This window comes from Mercurialis annua, linkage group LG1-X (genome assembly GCF_937616625.2).
Source record: "Mercurialis annua linkage group LG1-X, ddMerAnnu1.2, whole genome shotgun sequence".
Taxonomy (NCBI): Eukaryota; Viridiplantae; Streptophyta; class Magnoliopsida; order Malpighiales; family Euphorbiaceae; genus Mercurialis; species Mercurialis annua.
The window spans coordinates 56517128-56530247 of NC_065570.1; positions in this window are offsets into that span (position 1 = coordinate 56517128).

The following is a 13120-nucleotide window of genomic DNA, read 5'->3' on the forward strand; positions in this document are numbered from 1 at the left end:
CGCCTAGAGTTGGCGGTCATCGATGGCCGACCAGAGGTGGTGGTTGATCGCCGGAAGTGGTGGTCGATCACTAAAGGTGGTGGCCAGCCGACGGTGGTGGTCCAGAGATGGTCTATAGGTATGTTAAAATAAGATGCACATTTTATCACGTGTTAACATCTTATTAATTTAAATAAAACCAATGAGATGTTCACACATTTAAAGAAGAATATTGTTTTTATATAAATATGCTTATTTTGAGATATAGATGGTACATTTAATCTTTTTTTGATAGATTTTTACACGATTTTTAATATTAAAAAAACTGATTTTTTTTTTTAAAAAAATTATGAGCTTAGCCTTAATATTTTTAGATTTGGCCCAATGGGCCTATGACATTTTCATGGATAGATTGTCAACGATATTTTTAATTATATTTATCAGAAATTAGTTATATATGGATTTATTACTTGTATACCAATAGTTAAATTTGCTTTTACATCTTTTTTTTTTTAATACTTAAACCAAACTTTTCGGGATTAATTCTAATTAAATCTTTCATAATCATCGATTTTAGACAATTTTCAATAAATAAATTTTAATTTTAGCCAATTATTTATTCTTTTTTTAAAAAATATTAAATATTTTTGAATATTTTCAATTTTCTTTAAATGATTAAACCTGGAAAAGAAATCAAAAAGGTTGATATTTTTTTAAAAAAATAAGTGATTGGCTAAAATTAAAATATATTTATTGGAAATTGGCTAAAATTTGTTGTTTTGAAAAATTTGGTTAGAATTGACCTCATTAGGAAAGATTTAGAATTTTTAATACATTAAACCTTTTTTTTAAAAATTAATTAATTATTAAAAATGATATATTTTTATTAAAAAAATTTAAAAATTAAATTTTGAAATATAATTATTTCCTTATCTAGACTTTTAAGATAAATTATTTTCTGCCGACAAAAAATTGAAACAATTTAAAAGATAACATATAGAAACTATATCAAATAACCAACCAAACAAAAAGTTTAACTCTGCTCCTATTTCCCTCTTACTCCCAAGCAACCACTAATAAAGTTTCCATGAATTGGTAGAGTATCTCTATTCATGCAGGTGCTATTCAAACTTTGATATAGTTACTCTACATAAGATGAAAATCTATTTTTCTACAGGTCTTATAGTGACAAAAATCTAAATTTTTAAGATTTTTTGCAATTTCATTTAAATTTTTTTATTTTTATAATAATAATTAAATTGCATTTTTTTCGTTACAATAATAGTCAAATTGCATTTTTTGTGCGAATTTTTTTGAATAATTTTGAACTTTTTATCACTTTTTTTGTTTCTATATCATTTATTCATCAAAAAATGATAATAGCCTAGCCTAATTGAAATAACAAGTTTGACCACCAATTTAACTATCATTGCAACAACCAATGAACTATAACTCAAATGGTATAAGCGCTGAGCAGTAAACTGTTAGGTCGTGGGTTCGATTCTTCCCACAAGCGCTCCTCCCCTTTCCAAATTATCAAGAAACTATCATTGCAATAAAAGAATGCAATTTGGTTATTATCATAAATATTAAAAAATTTAAATTAAATTACAATAAGTGATAAGTGTTTGGATTTTTTTACCATTATGCCTTTTCTAAACAGCTTTTTTGTCCTTTTAATTTTATATTTTGCATATAAAAACATGCCAAGCTATATTTTCTTGTCAGTCTTGATATTTGAAAGGAAAAAACTAAAGTGCAAACATTAAAACCAGGAAGTTTTTGGACATTTGCTAGCACGATTCTAATAATACCAAAAAGAAAATTTATCAAAAACATATTGGACAATGAGATCAATTCATTTTTGTTTTATAACTAATTGATATTATATAATTGTCATTTGTTTGAAGAGACATTTATGCAGCAATATATGATGTTTAGTTAATTATCAAAAAAGAAAAGATGTTTAGTTTTTAGGTTTCTTTTGTTCTTTTATTATTCTTGCCCATGTCTCTTCTTCAAATTCATGTAAAAATACTTGTAAATGTACTACATCGGAAAATAATTTTTGTAAAAAGAATTCAATTTTAGTTTCTTTCGGATTGGCAAGATATGCAAGCTATGTCAAGTTCAGATTTGTCGGTCCACATACAATTTTATCAAAATACTTATTGAGATAATATTATTTTAAAGGTAAATGATTTTATCTATCTATAATTATATAAATGGACAGTAATTTTTTTTAAAAAAAATAATTTTGACAGTATTGATACATCTATTTTCTAAGTCCTGAAAATTTAAATTACTAAAAATAATAAGATACAATTTAAAAAATTGATAAATTCGTTTTTCTAATGACCTCAACTTCAGCTAATTACACCAATGGAGACGTGACACCTCAGCACCGTGCATGAATTTGAGAAAAAGTGGTATTTCGTGCATGAAAATGAAAAAACGTGTAAAGTTGGTGAATTTTTTATGACATTAACCCTAAATTTTATAAAATTAGGTAGATAATATCATAAACTTTTCTGGTTAATTATTTAATTATTAACTAATTTATAATAAATACTTAAATGATTAAAATATACTCCATCCATTCTATAATTATAAAAAATATAATTATTTTAAATTGCTTCATAATATAGAAATTTTAACTTTTTAGTTATAATTTAAATGCTCTTATTAAGATTTACGACAGAAATATGTTTACTTACTTATATGATATTAACAATATGAGCTAATATTGATAGTTTCATTAAATATTTTAATACAAATGGATTAAAATATACAAAGTAGAATAAATGTGAAGATTACTTTAAATTTATTATAAAATAATATGTAACGTTAATGATATTTTTTAATTCACGTGCAAGTTAAAAAGAGTCATTTTTTATAATTATGGGATGAATGAAGTATTTTATTTTGAGAAAATAACAAAATTACCAAAAATTAGACTCCAATTACATCAATTGCCATTTAAGTTACCTATTTAACATTTCTACCACAAAAAACAAAAACTTTACATTAATACCATCCTAATAGGATGAGGGCACGCGTGCCATGGCATCATCAATAAGAAAGAATTTCTCCCACGTGATTCACGCTGCCTTCTCTCAATTATATAAGCTCAAACCAATTAGATTACAACAAGTGGCTGTCACATAGTATAAATGGTCACATTTAACTTTCATGAAAAAAATGATGAACAGGTGCACATCACTTATATCCTTTTTTGGTGCTATTATTTATAAATTTGTCCTAAACACAAACACTTTCACTTATATTCATTATTTATTTATACATATAAATTCTACTATTAATTTTAGTTTATCTGTTATATATAAACTTTAAATATATTAATATTAATTTTAAAAATGTGAATATATTAAATTTAAAAAAAATACATAATGATACAATTTTAAAATACAATTTTATGAATTATTTATTGGATACATTGTAGATAAATAACGAACACGGATCTGATGCATGTATAATATATCTATCGTGTATAATTATGTATTAAAGATGTATCTATTGAAGTGAAAAATAAACCTATCATATATAAATTATGTCTCAACCATATATCTATTCAATACATTAAAAATTATATATATCATGCATTCATTTATCTATTAAGTACATTTTTAAAAAAAAATATGTCGTGTACAAATTTAGAAAAAAAAATATATCTATCATGTATGTATCAAATATGTATAAAAAACATACATGTAATACATGTAATAAATTTTTTAATACGTCATCAAAGATGTATCAAATATGTATAAAAAATATATGTAAAAAGTAAAAAAAAATGTATATAAAAAAAAGTTTGAACGATCAAATATGTATCAAAGATTTATCAAATATGTATCTCAAATGTATCAATATGTTTTAAAAAGATATATGTAATAAAACTTAAAAAGAAGATGTACAAAAATAAGAAAAAAGATTTGAACGATCGAATATGTATAAAAAATATATCGGAGATGTATCAAATATGTATCTGAGATGTATCAAATATATATCGTAAAAAAATCAAATGTATTGGAGATGTATCAAATATGTATCGGAGATGTATCAAATATGTACCGCATATGTATTAAATATGTATCGGAGATGTATCCATTTTTTAATTAAAAGATCTGAATAATATTTAAAAAAACAAAATAACATACTATAGATTTCTAAATATAAATTAAATAAATACCAATAAATTAAACCCACTATTATTGATAATTTGTGAAGACGATTGTATCAATTATGTATAATAAATATATCAAATATGTATTCATAATTATTATATTTCAGTTAGCTATAATTAATATAAAATGAATTAAAAATGGCTTTAATTAATAAAATTAATAGATTTTGATATAAATTAAGTCCTCATATTTATCACTATTGTCACTTTTTTTCTAGTTTCAGTTATAACCCTAATATTATTAAAAACAAAAAATTAAACATATTTAATCAATTATTAATTTATTCTCTTTCAATTGAAATGATGAATAAAAAACAAACGTAATTGTGCAAAAACAAAATTGCATTGCTCATTCAATTATCTTGCAATCAAATAATAATACTCATCCCAATTAAGGGCGGCCACAGGCCCATGATCCAGATAAAAATCTTAAAATCATATGGAGCTCACATGTTTATTTCAAGACATAAAGGGTAGAAATGACCACACGGCAGAGAATTAGGAGTTGCTGAATGGAAAAGAAAAAGTATGCGTGACATAGGTGAATCGGACTTTAGCAAATGAAACCGGGTTAAGTGGGACCCAATTTGATATTTGCACAAATCTTGCTCCAATATTTACATGTGTTATTTATTGGACACGTGTTGTCAGTTAGAGAAAGATGATAGTAAATGAAAACTAAATGGGTTTTGTGCTATTAATTAATATAATAATGGTAACAAAGAAATAGCTCTAACTAAGATGGCAATTGGTAAAAAAGAGTTGTGATTTATGACTTTTTTTGTTATTTTCTCTTTTATTTTTATCAATTACAACCTCCATTCTTTTTATTTAAATGTTTAGATATAATTGTCAGAACTCGTAAAATTAACAACATATTGAAATAATATTTTAAATATATTTTTATTAATTTATATGTACGGTTATAAATAGATAATATATATTTAAATAACCATATTTGATTTTTTTTTAAAATGAGGTTAAATAATTGAACCGATAAACTTGACATGCAAAATAGGCAAGATCCCCATGCTAAAAAAAGTATACACAGTACTCGTTAGTTGTTACCCAAAAAAGTTTGATATACCCTGAAACTGAGAGGGCGGTGAAAAAGCCATAATCCGGAAGATGAATAGAGTTACCATTTTTGTTGAAAATCAGAAGAAATGAGATTGCAGGAATGTCTTATCTTCCTCAGCTTTATAGTTATCTTTGTTTCAATCAATTTCAGGTTTGACTATTCTTATCTATTATTGTTTCACTATTATCCCCTCTATTTTGCAGGCTTTCAATTTCCACATTCAACTTGTCTGTTTGTTTTTACATCATCAACTAGATACAATCAGATTTAAATATCACAGCCCAGCTAGCAATTTTTTGTAATACGTGGACATTTATACGTACTAACGAGTTTTTGGAATATATATGAACTAGATTTTAGAAACATAAATATAATAACCCGTCACAGTAGTTAGTGGCGGAATCAAGAATTTCATTTAGGGGTAGCAAAATTTCGTTTGGTTATTCATTAATTTTTTTTATTAGACGGCATTACTTAGACTAGTCCAAATAATATTTCAAAAAAATTTATTCGACTCCTGTAAAATTCAAAATGAATATAGATTAATAAATTTTATAATTTTATTTGATATAATTGAAATATTGTAAATTTTTATCTGGAGTTTTGTTTAGGTTTTAGGGTGAAAAGGGAAGAGAAAAAAAAGGAGGAGGGAATCGAAAAAAATAATCAAAATCCTAAAGCAAACCTATAGCCGCAGAAGTAGGAATAATGGCACCAGAAATAATATTATTTCCATAAAGTAGAGATCTAGAAACAGGTTCACGAATACCATCAATATCTACCGGAGGGACAGCAATGAAAGCGATAATAAATACAGAAGTTGCGGTCAATAAAGTAGGGATTATCAAAACACCAATTCTTTAAACGGAACTAGAGTAGCCAGAGGGCTTGTTCAGGGCAACTGTCCTAGACATCTCGACAGCCCAGATCGACCATGGCCTCATACTTTATTAGGAGTTACACATAACAATTAATTTCAAAATATCATACAATTATGTTATTTATGGAGATGACGTTCAAACTTATAATCTAAAGGCAATATTTGTTTATCTATTCACAAACTATGTCTCGTTTGCCAAATACATTATGATTTTAAAATTTTATCAGTTTGACTCATTATCTTTTCGAGTGTGTCAAATATATCTATACAGTTTTGAATTGCATGATATTATATTTGACAACACGTGCATCTATAATATTACGCTATGTCAGTTCTAAATAAATTATAGATGTATTTGAGAAAAATTTAAAAAATAATAAATCAAATTGACATATTTTTAAATTTATAAAATATTTAGCAAACTGAGACATAGCTATAGATAAGTAAATACATTTTATTTAGCTAACCTAAACTCTTATTCCCCATTTCAAAAAAAAAAAACCCCTTATTCCTAACTTGCATCTCTAAGCCAATGGAGTTATCTGTGGTAGGTCTAGCATATCTTTCTTCTAAAAAGAATAACACATTTTCTTTTAAAAAATGTATTTACATATTTATTTTGTTTGATACAGTCTCATAAGTCAATTAAACATGTAGTAATTGTCGTGTGGATACTGGATATAAGACACATTTTTGCTGGAGATCCAAATATTGCCAACAAGAAGAGGTCATCATTTAAAACAAAATTTAAAAACAATTTTTACGATTTAACAATATTTCTAGTGACAATAGCAAAATACAATAAGTAGCCAAATATTCTTTAATGCTTTTTAAAAAAAAAACAGTAGAGTTTGCGTCATGAAGGGAAGTTTATTCCTTAGCGAAAGGGAAATGAATAGAGAATTTATTAAATAGATGTTGACATTTGGGGTTTTAGTTGGTTGTTTAATCCATCAAAACAGAGCTTCACAATTGACAACCAAAAAAGGGTATTCATTTTTTCTACCAAATGTTGGAAAGAGTCAAAGAAAAACATAATAATAAGCTTAGGACAAAAGTAAAAATATAGAAAAATCTATACATTTCATGTGGTCCGTCAGACAACTATTGGAATTGGAAAATGAGAGTTCGGCAGAGTCACGAGATAATATTTATAAGGCACGCATAATATCAAATTTAAAAGAATTTCAAGTAATAATATATACAGAAGATGAAGATTCAAACATATAAATATCATAACTTCGTTCCAAACTCATGTTTTTTAATTAATTATTTACCGCATCTGTAATATTTATGGGTGCAAATACAAATTAAACATGACATCAATTTGGAAACTAGAGAAGTTGAGAATGACAGAAAACTTATTATATCAACATCGAAACTTATAATTGTTTGATTAATATTATAATAAACAATTCTTTTACGTGATGATTTTTCATGAAGTTTCATCAAATTAATTACAGTGGCCACTCTGAAATCTCCAACAATATCTGAAAGCAGGCACATGATATGCCTGCAGAAAATAAGGCGGGGCATTATGTCATTTGGTGCGTACGATTATATATATGTTCCAATCTTGATGATAAAAAAAAACAATAGATTACAAAATCAAGATCGAAGGTTGCTGCAGAACTTTGAAATTGAAGCTAATTAGGATCAGTATAATTAAAAAGAAAAAAAAAGCACATGGATGATGTTTGAACTTTTCACAATATACATTTTATGTTTAAGAGCTATTATTATTATTTTTAAAGGCTTAATTGTAAAAAAAAAATTACTAACTTTTGCGTGTGTTTATAAATTAAACCACGCTTTAAATTTTTATAATACTATCGCAATTTTATTTTTTCGTTGTAATTCTATCCAACTTTTTTCTTATCAATTTAATTGTCCTAATTTCAGTTGAATTTATATACTAACCTCGTTATCAGCAAAATCCGTTTTTTAGAATTTCAAAATTTAACTTCTAATCTAAAAAATAAAATAAAAATAACATGAAAAAGTAATTCTAAATGTTGAAGCAAAAAAAAAAAAACAATGCCAAAAATGACCGAAAAAGCCAAATAAAGTACATAGATATTATGTTAAAGTGAAAGATTGGAAAAAATAAATTTATTGGAGAAATGGATAGAATTGCAATGAAATTGTCAATTTAGAATAATGTTATAAAATAAAAATATTTGGTTTAAATTACAAATACACACAAAGATTTGTTTTTTTTTTTTTAAATTAGGCCTCTTTTATAATCGTCTTCAAATTTTCTTAAAGATAAATTAAAATAAATGGTTTTAACTATTTTTTGGTCATTAGTGTACTAAAAAAATATAAATTTATATTAGGAAAAACAGTGATAACAATGTGTATATGATAATTGATACGGTGCTTATATGAAATAAAAATAGCAAATTATATAATAAAATATCTAAAAATTATTTTTAACTATGTTAATTAGTAGTACGATCGATGGTCAAAAAATAGCTATCAAATACTCGTATGATACATTTAGAAAAAGCTAAAGCACTAAATTAAAAAAAATAAAAGTGCAGGCACTAAAAAATAGATTCATAAAAGTTCATACATAATCTCTCTATTTTTTTTTTTTGTGAGATTGGTTCTTGACTTTTAGAAGTATACGGACCTGTCGATATTTAATTATGCTGGCTCCATTAACAGTTCTATGGAAGAAGAAACGATGCCGTACCAATCGTCTTCCTGATTAAAATTCCAAAAAATTATTGAGAGAAAGATAATAATGTAAGTAGGAGATAGGCAGCTATCCATCGCATTCAGGTAGGCTTTCTTTCTAATTTAATTAGTCAATGCTTTCCATGGAATCTAAGAATTGTGCCTCTTGTATTCACCTTCCCAACGATATTTCTTTTTCAATGGCAGTTAACTGCTAGAAACCCTCGTCTTTTACCAAGAATAAATGAGCAGTTATACCAATGAGCTTTAGCTCAAATGGTATAAGCACTGAACAGTAAACTGTTAAGTCGTGGGTTTGATTCCTTCCACAAGCGCTCTATCTCCTCAAATTATCAAAAAAAAAAAAAGAGCAGTTACAATTTACTTATTGAAGTTACAATGTTAGACTTTTTTTATATTTATAAATAGAGTTATGGCATGTATAATCGGAATTGGGTTAATTGATCAGATCCGAGTTAATTTGTAAACTTACATTACATTGTACAAATTAACCATTTTTTATTGAATTAAAGCTTATTCACCATGAGCGAAATTTGTTTATTAACAAAACATTAATAATGAATTAAAAGTATAATTAATTTTGTTAATATTTAAAATAAATAGCTAGTTGATTTGGGTCTTACTTGGTCAGGGTGTTTGGTTGAGAATAAATTCACTAAAAAAATATTGCTTTCTGAAAAATAGCGTTTATTTTTTGCTTGTTTTAATTTTTTTATTATATTTTTCGAAAAGTTGAGGGTCTGACCTCTATTTGACTAGAGAAATGGATTCTAAGAAAACCTAGATAAGCTGTACTTTTTTTAATTAAAATTAATATAAAATATAATTTTAATTTTAATTAGTTTAGTTAGTTATTGAAGATATTATTATTATATTAAAATTTATTAAAACTAAAAATAAAATATACTCCCTCCGTCCCGTAAAGATAGAAAAAGTACTCATTTTATAAGAATTAAGAAAGTAGTTATTTATAGGTAATTTGTGATAATTTGTCTAAATTACCCTTTGTACTTTATTAGTTATGTACATTTTCCAAAGCCACTCTACTAATTATAGCACTTACAACTCATTTGTTTATCTTTTCAAAATATGCATTTAATGTTTTATGATAAGCATGTAGGGGTATTTTGATAATTTTTAACTTAACTAACTCTACTTTTTCTATTTTTATGGGACAAAAAAAGGTGGTACTTTTTCTATCTTTATGGGACGGAGGGAGTAACTCTTTAGGAAGTTGGTAAGTAAACCAAATGAAATAATTACCTACTCTTACATACTAACTTTCTCGATAATTTTTTTTTTTGAAAAGTATATTTTTCAAAAATTGTATATTTTTTAATCAAGTTAGGTCTTGATTTGTTTTTTTATTCTTTATCTACTCCTTATGTAACTAATGATATTTTTATTTTCAAATTGATTATTTAATTTTGGAAATATAACTTTTCTAAAAAAATCACTATTTAGAGAGACAAATAAATTAATAAAATATATATTGAAAAATTAAAATAATGAGTTATAAATTTAAAATAAATCATTTTTTTATTACTACTTTTTTTTTATATATAAAATACGTTATACATACTTTCTATTTTATAAAGTACTACGTTACGTGAGCTAAGAATTATGATAGCAACTTGATAGTTAAATTATTTGCAGTTGCTATATGAAGGTATATCTACCTAATACTAGTAGTAATAAAAAAGGGGTTTAAAGTCTCAAGAACATAGCTAGGGTCTGACTTCATCGCCTCTTAAATTTTTATTCCTTGTAAAATGACACCAATATTTCTGCTAATTAACTCTTCATAAATCCATAATTCACCAAAACTGCTCAGGAAGCTGCCAAGTGGCCTATATCCGTTGGAGCTTAGAAAACAGTGAACCTGGGGCTGCCTATTTTATGTTGCTTTCAACTATGATATGTGTCAAAAATACGCCATTTTAGGTTCACCTTTAATTACCTCTTCTTTCTTCTTTTTTCCTAAACTGAGTTTTTGACCATTTTTATAACTTTTATTACCTTTCACTCATTACCTCATTATTGTTATTGTGATTAACTTCCAAAGGAATAATTTTTCTTTTCTTTTTAAAGATAGAATCTTTTGTTTTTCTTGAATCTTGAGCATACAAGAAAAAGAATTCTACAGAAGTAGCAAAACGATGTGGGAATATATATTATTATTACCAAACACCAAACAGATCAACCATGCATTATTTGTATAATATTAATATTGTAGTGCACGTCAGCCTAAACGGCGTTAATTTCGGTGATTCCTTACTTTCTTTTTTGTCTTACTACTTGAAACAAGATGTGGAGTGGGAGAAGGTAGAGAAAGAAGAAAAAAATACCCTAATTCCAAAGCAAACACATGCCGATCGATGATCTCACGAATCACCATGAAGAAGCTAATATTCTTCCAATTGGGTTTCTTGTCTTTTCTTTTGAGTTTCTGTCACAGACAATGAGATTTACAATTTTATCACTACATCATTTTGCATTGTTTCTAAGTCACCCACCAATTTTTGCTCTCATCTATGAGTCATGGTTACTCAATAAATCACTCTCTAATTTTTGTTTAGTTTAGCTAATAAATAATGGAATTCTTTTAGGAACAACTTTCACTTTAAGTGTCAAACCAGCAATTAGCTATAAATTGCAATTTTATTAACAATATGATCATTCATGTTAATGTTCTGAAAATATATTATTGTTGAACTTAATTAAATACTTGCCCAAATTTGCTTTTGCAATAATTGCATGTGATTTTTTTATTTTGAATCTAAAGGAGAGGTAAAACGGAAAGAAATTAATTAATATGCACTTAACAAAGAGCATATTTATAATGTAGCTATTTGAAGATATAATTAGGTAATGAGAAAATTAATTAGCTTAATGTCTGTCCTTGCTTGATCTATACTCCATTAAGCTTTTTATACTATTCAACATTATAAGAGCTTATGAAGTATAAAAAGGTAGAAATTAATAAAAACCATACATAGTCATAATTCTGATGAATTGCTGGGCACCCACTAGCCTAAGTTCTGCTACATGTTGTTCAAAACTTGAAAAATAAGAGAGACCCTTTTCTGGAAATGATTTAAAATACTAGAAGAAGAAAAAAGATTGGTAAAATACAAGGAGTGAGTAGTTATAAGACAAACAGATGGAATATGGAATATAGGGCAAGGCATTTGAGAAGATCACAAGTGAGGCATAGAGAGACATGTTGACCGGATATTACAAATTGATCTATATAATGATAATCAATACAAGACAAAACAAATAAATAATAAAAAAGAAATACATTTCCCGGAGAATCTAGAGCGCATCAGGCGCTGACCGTGGCTTAAGAAAGTATTAACAAATGATTTAAAAATTGATATAATTTTTGTAGTGAATGTAGGTATAAAGAAATAATAAAATAATGGAGAAGAGGGGAAAGCAGCAGCATTTGAAACGGGAAGAGAGTAAAGAACAAAAGAAGAGAACAAGAGAAGAGAGTCACGTGATGATGGTCAGTATTTGTATCTCTAGCGCTATGTTGTCGCCGACGATTGTGGTACGCTCGGACGGGGTGGGGCTGGGGCTCCACATTTGGACACGGAGAGGGAATAATGCAACATTGTTATCTAGAGACAATTACTACACGTTGCGTTTAACGTTTAGCTCCCAACTCCGTTTTCCTCTTCTCAATTACACGCGCCTCCTATGAATACTTATTGAGCAAAAGGTCAACGCGCCATTTAAACTTGCAATACGGACTCATTTAATTCAATTTATATTTTTTTAAGTAATTAACACAAAACTTTTTATTTTTGAGTCAAATAACCTCATAATTGTATTTTTAAAACGCGTAAAATACAAATCGGAGGTGAGGGATGCAAAAATACTTCCCTAATTATTACGATATAATTATCCTAAATTCATTTTTGAAATAAAAATATAAATTATAGGATATCTGACCCAAAAAGGATGAGTTTTGGAGTTAGTTGCTAAAAAAAGTATAAATCGGCGACCCCGTATGACAAGTTCAGGAGGCGCGTTGACCTTTTGTTCAATAATTTATTCACTATTCATTTTATTGCCAAAATAGAGACGAATGCAAGAAAAACAGTACTTAAATTATTTCTGAATTTTTCATCCAAAATTCTTAATTTTTTTTTAATAATTGGGGTGGAGGGAGCGCTTGTGGGAAAAATCAATCCCACACGATCTAGTAGATTGTTACCTAGCGCTTATACCGTTTGAGCTATAGTTCATTGATCCAAAA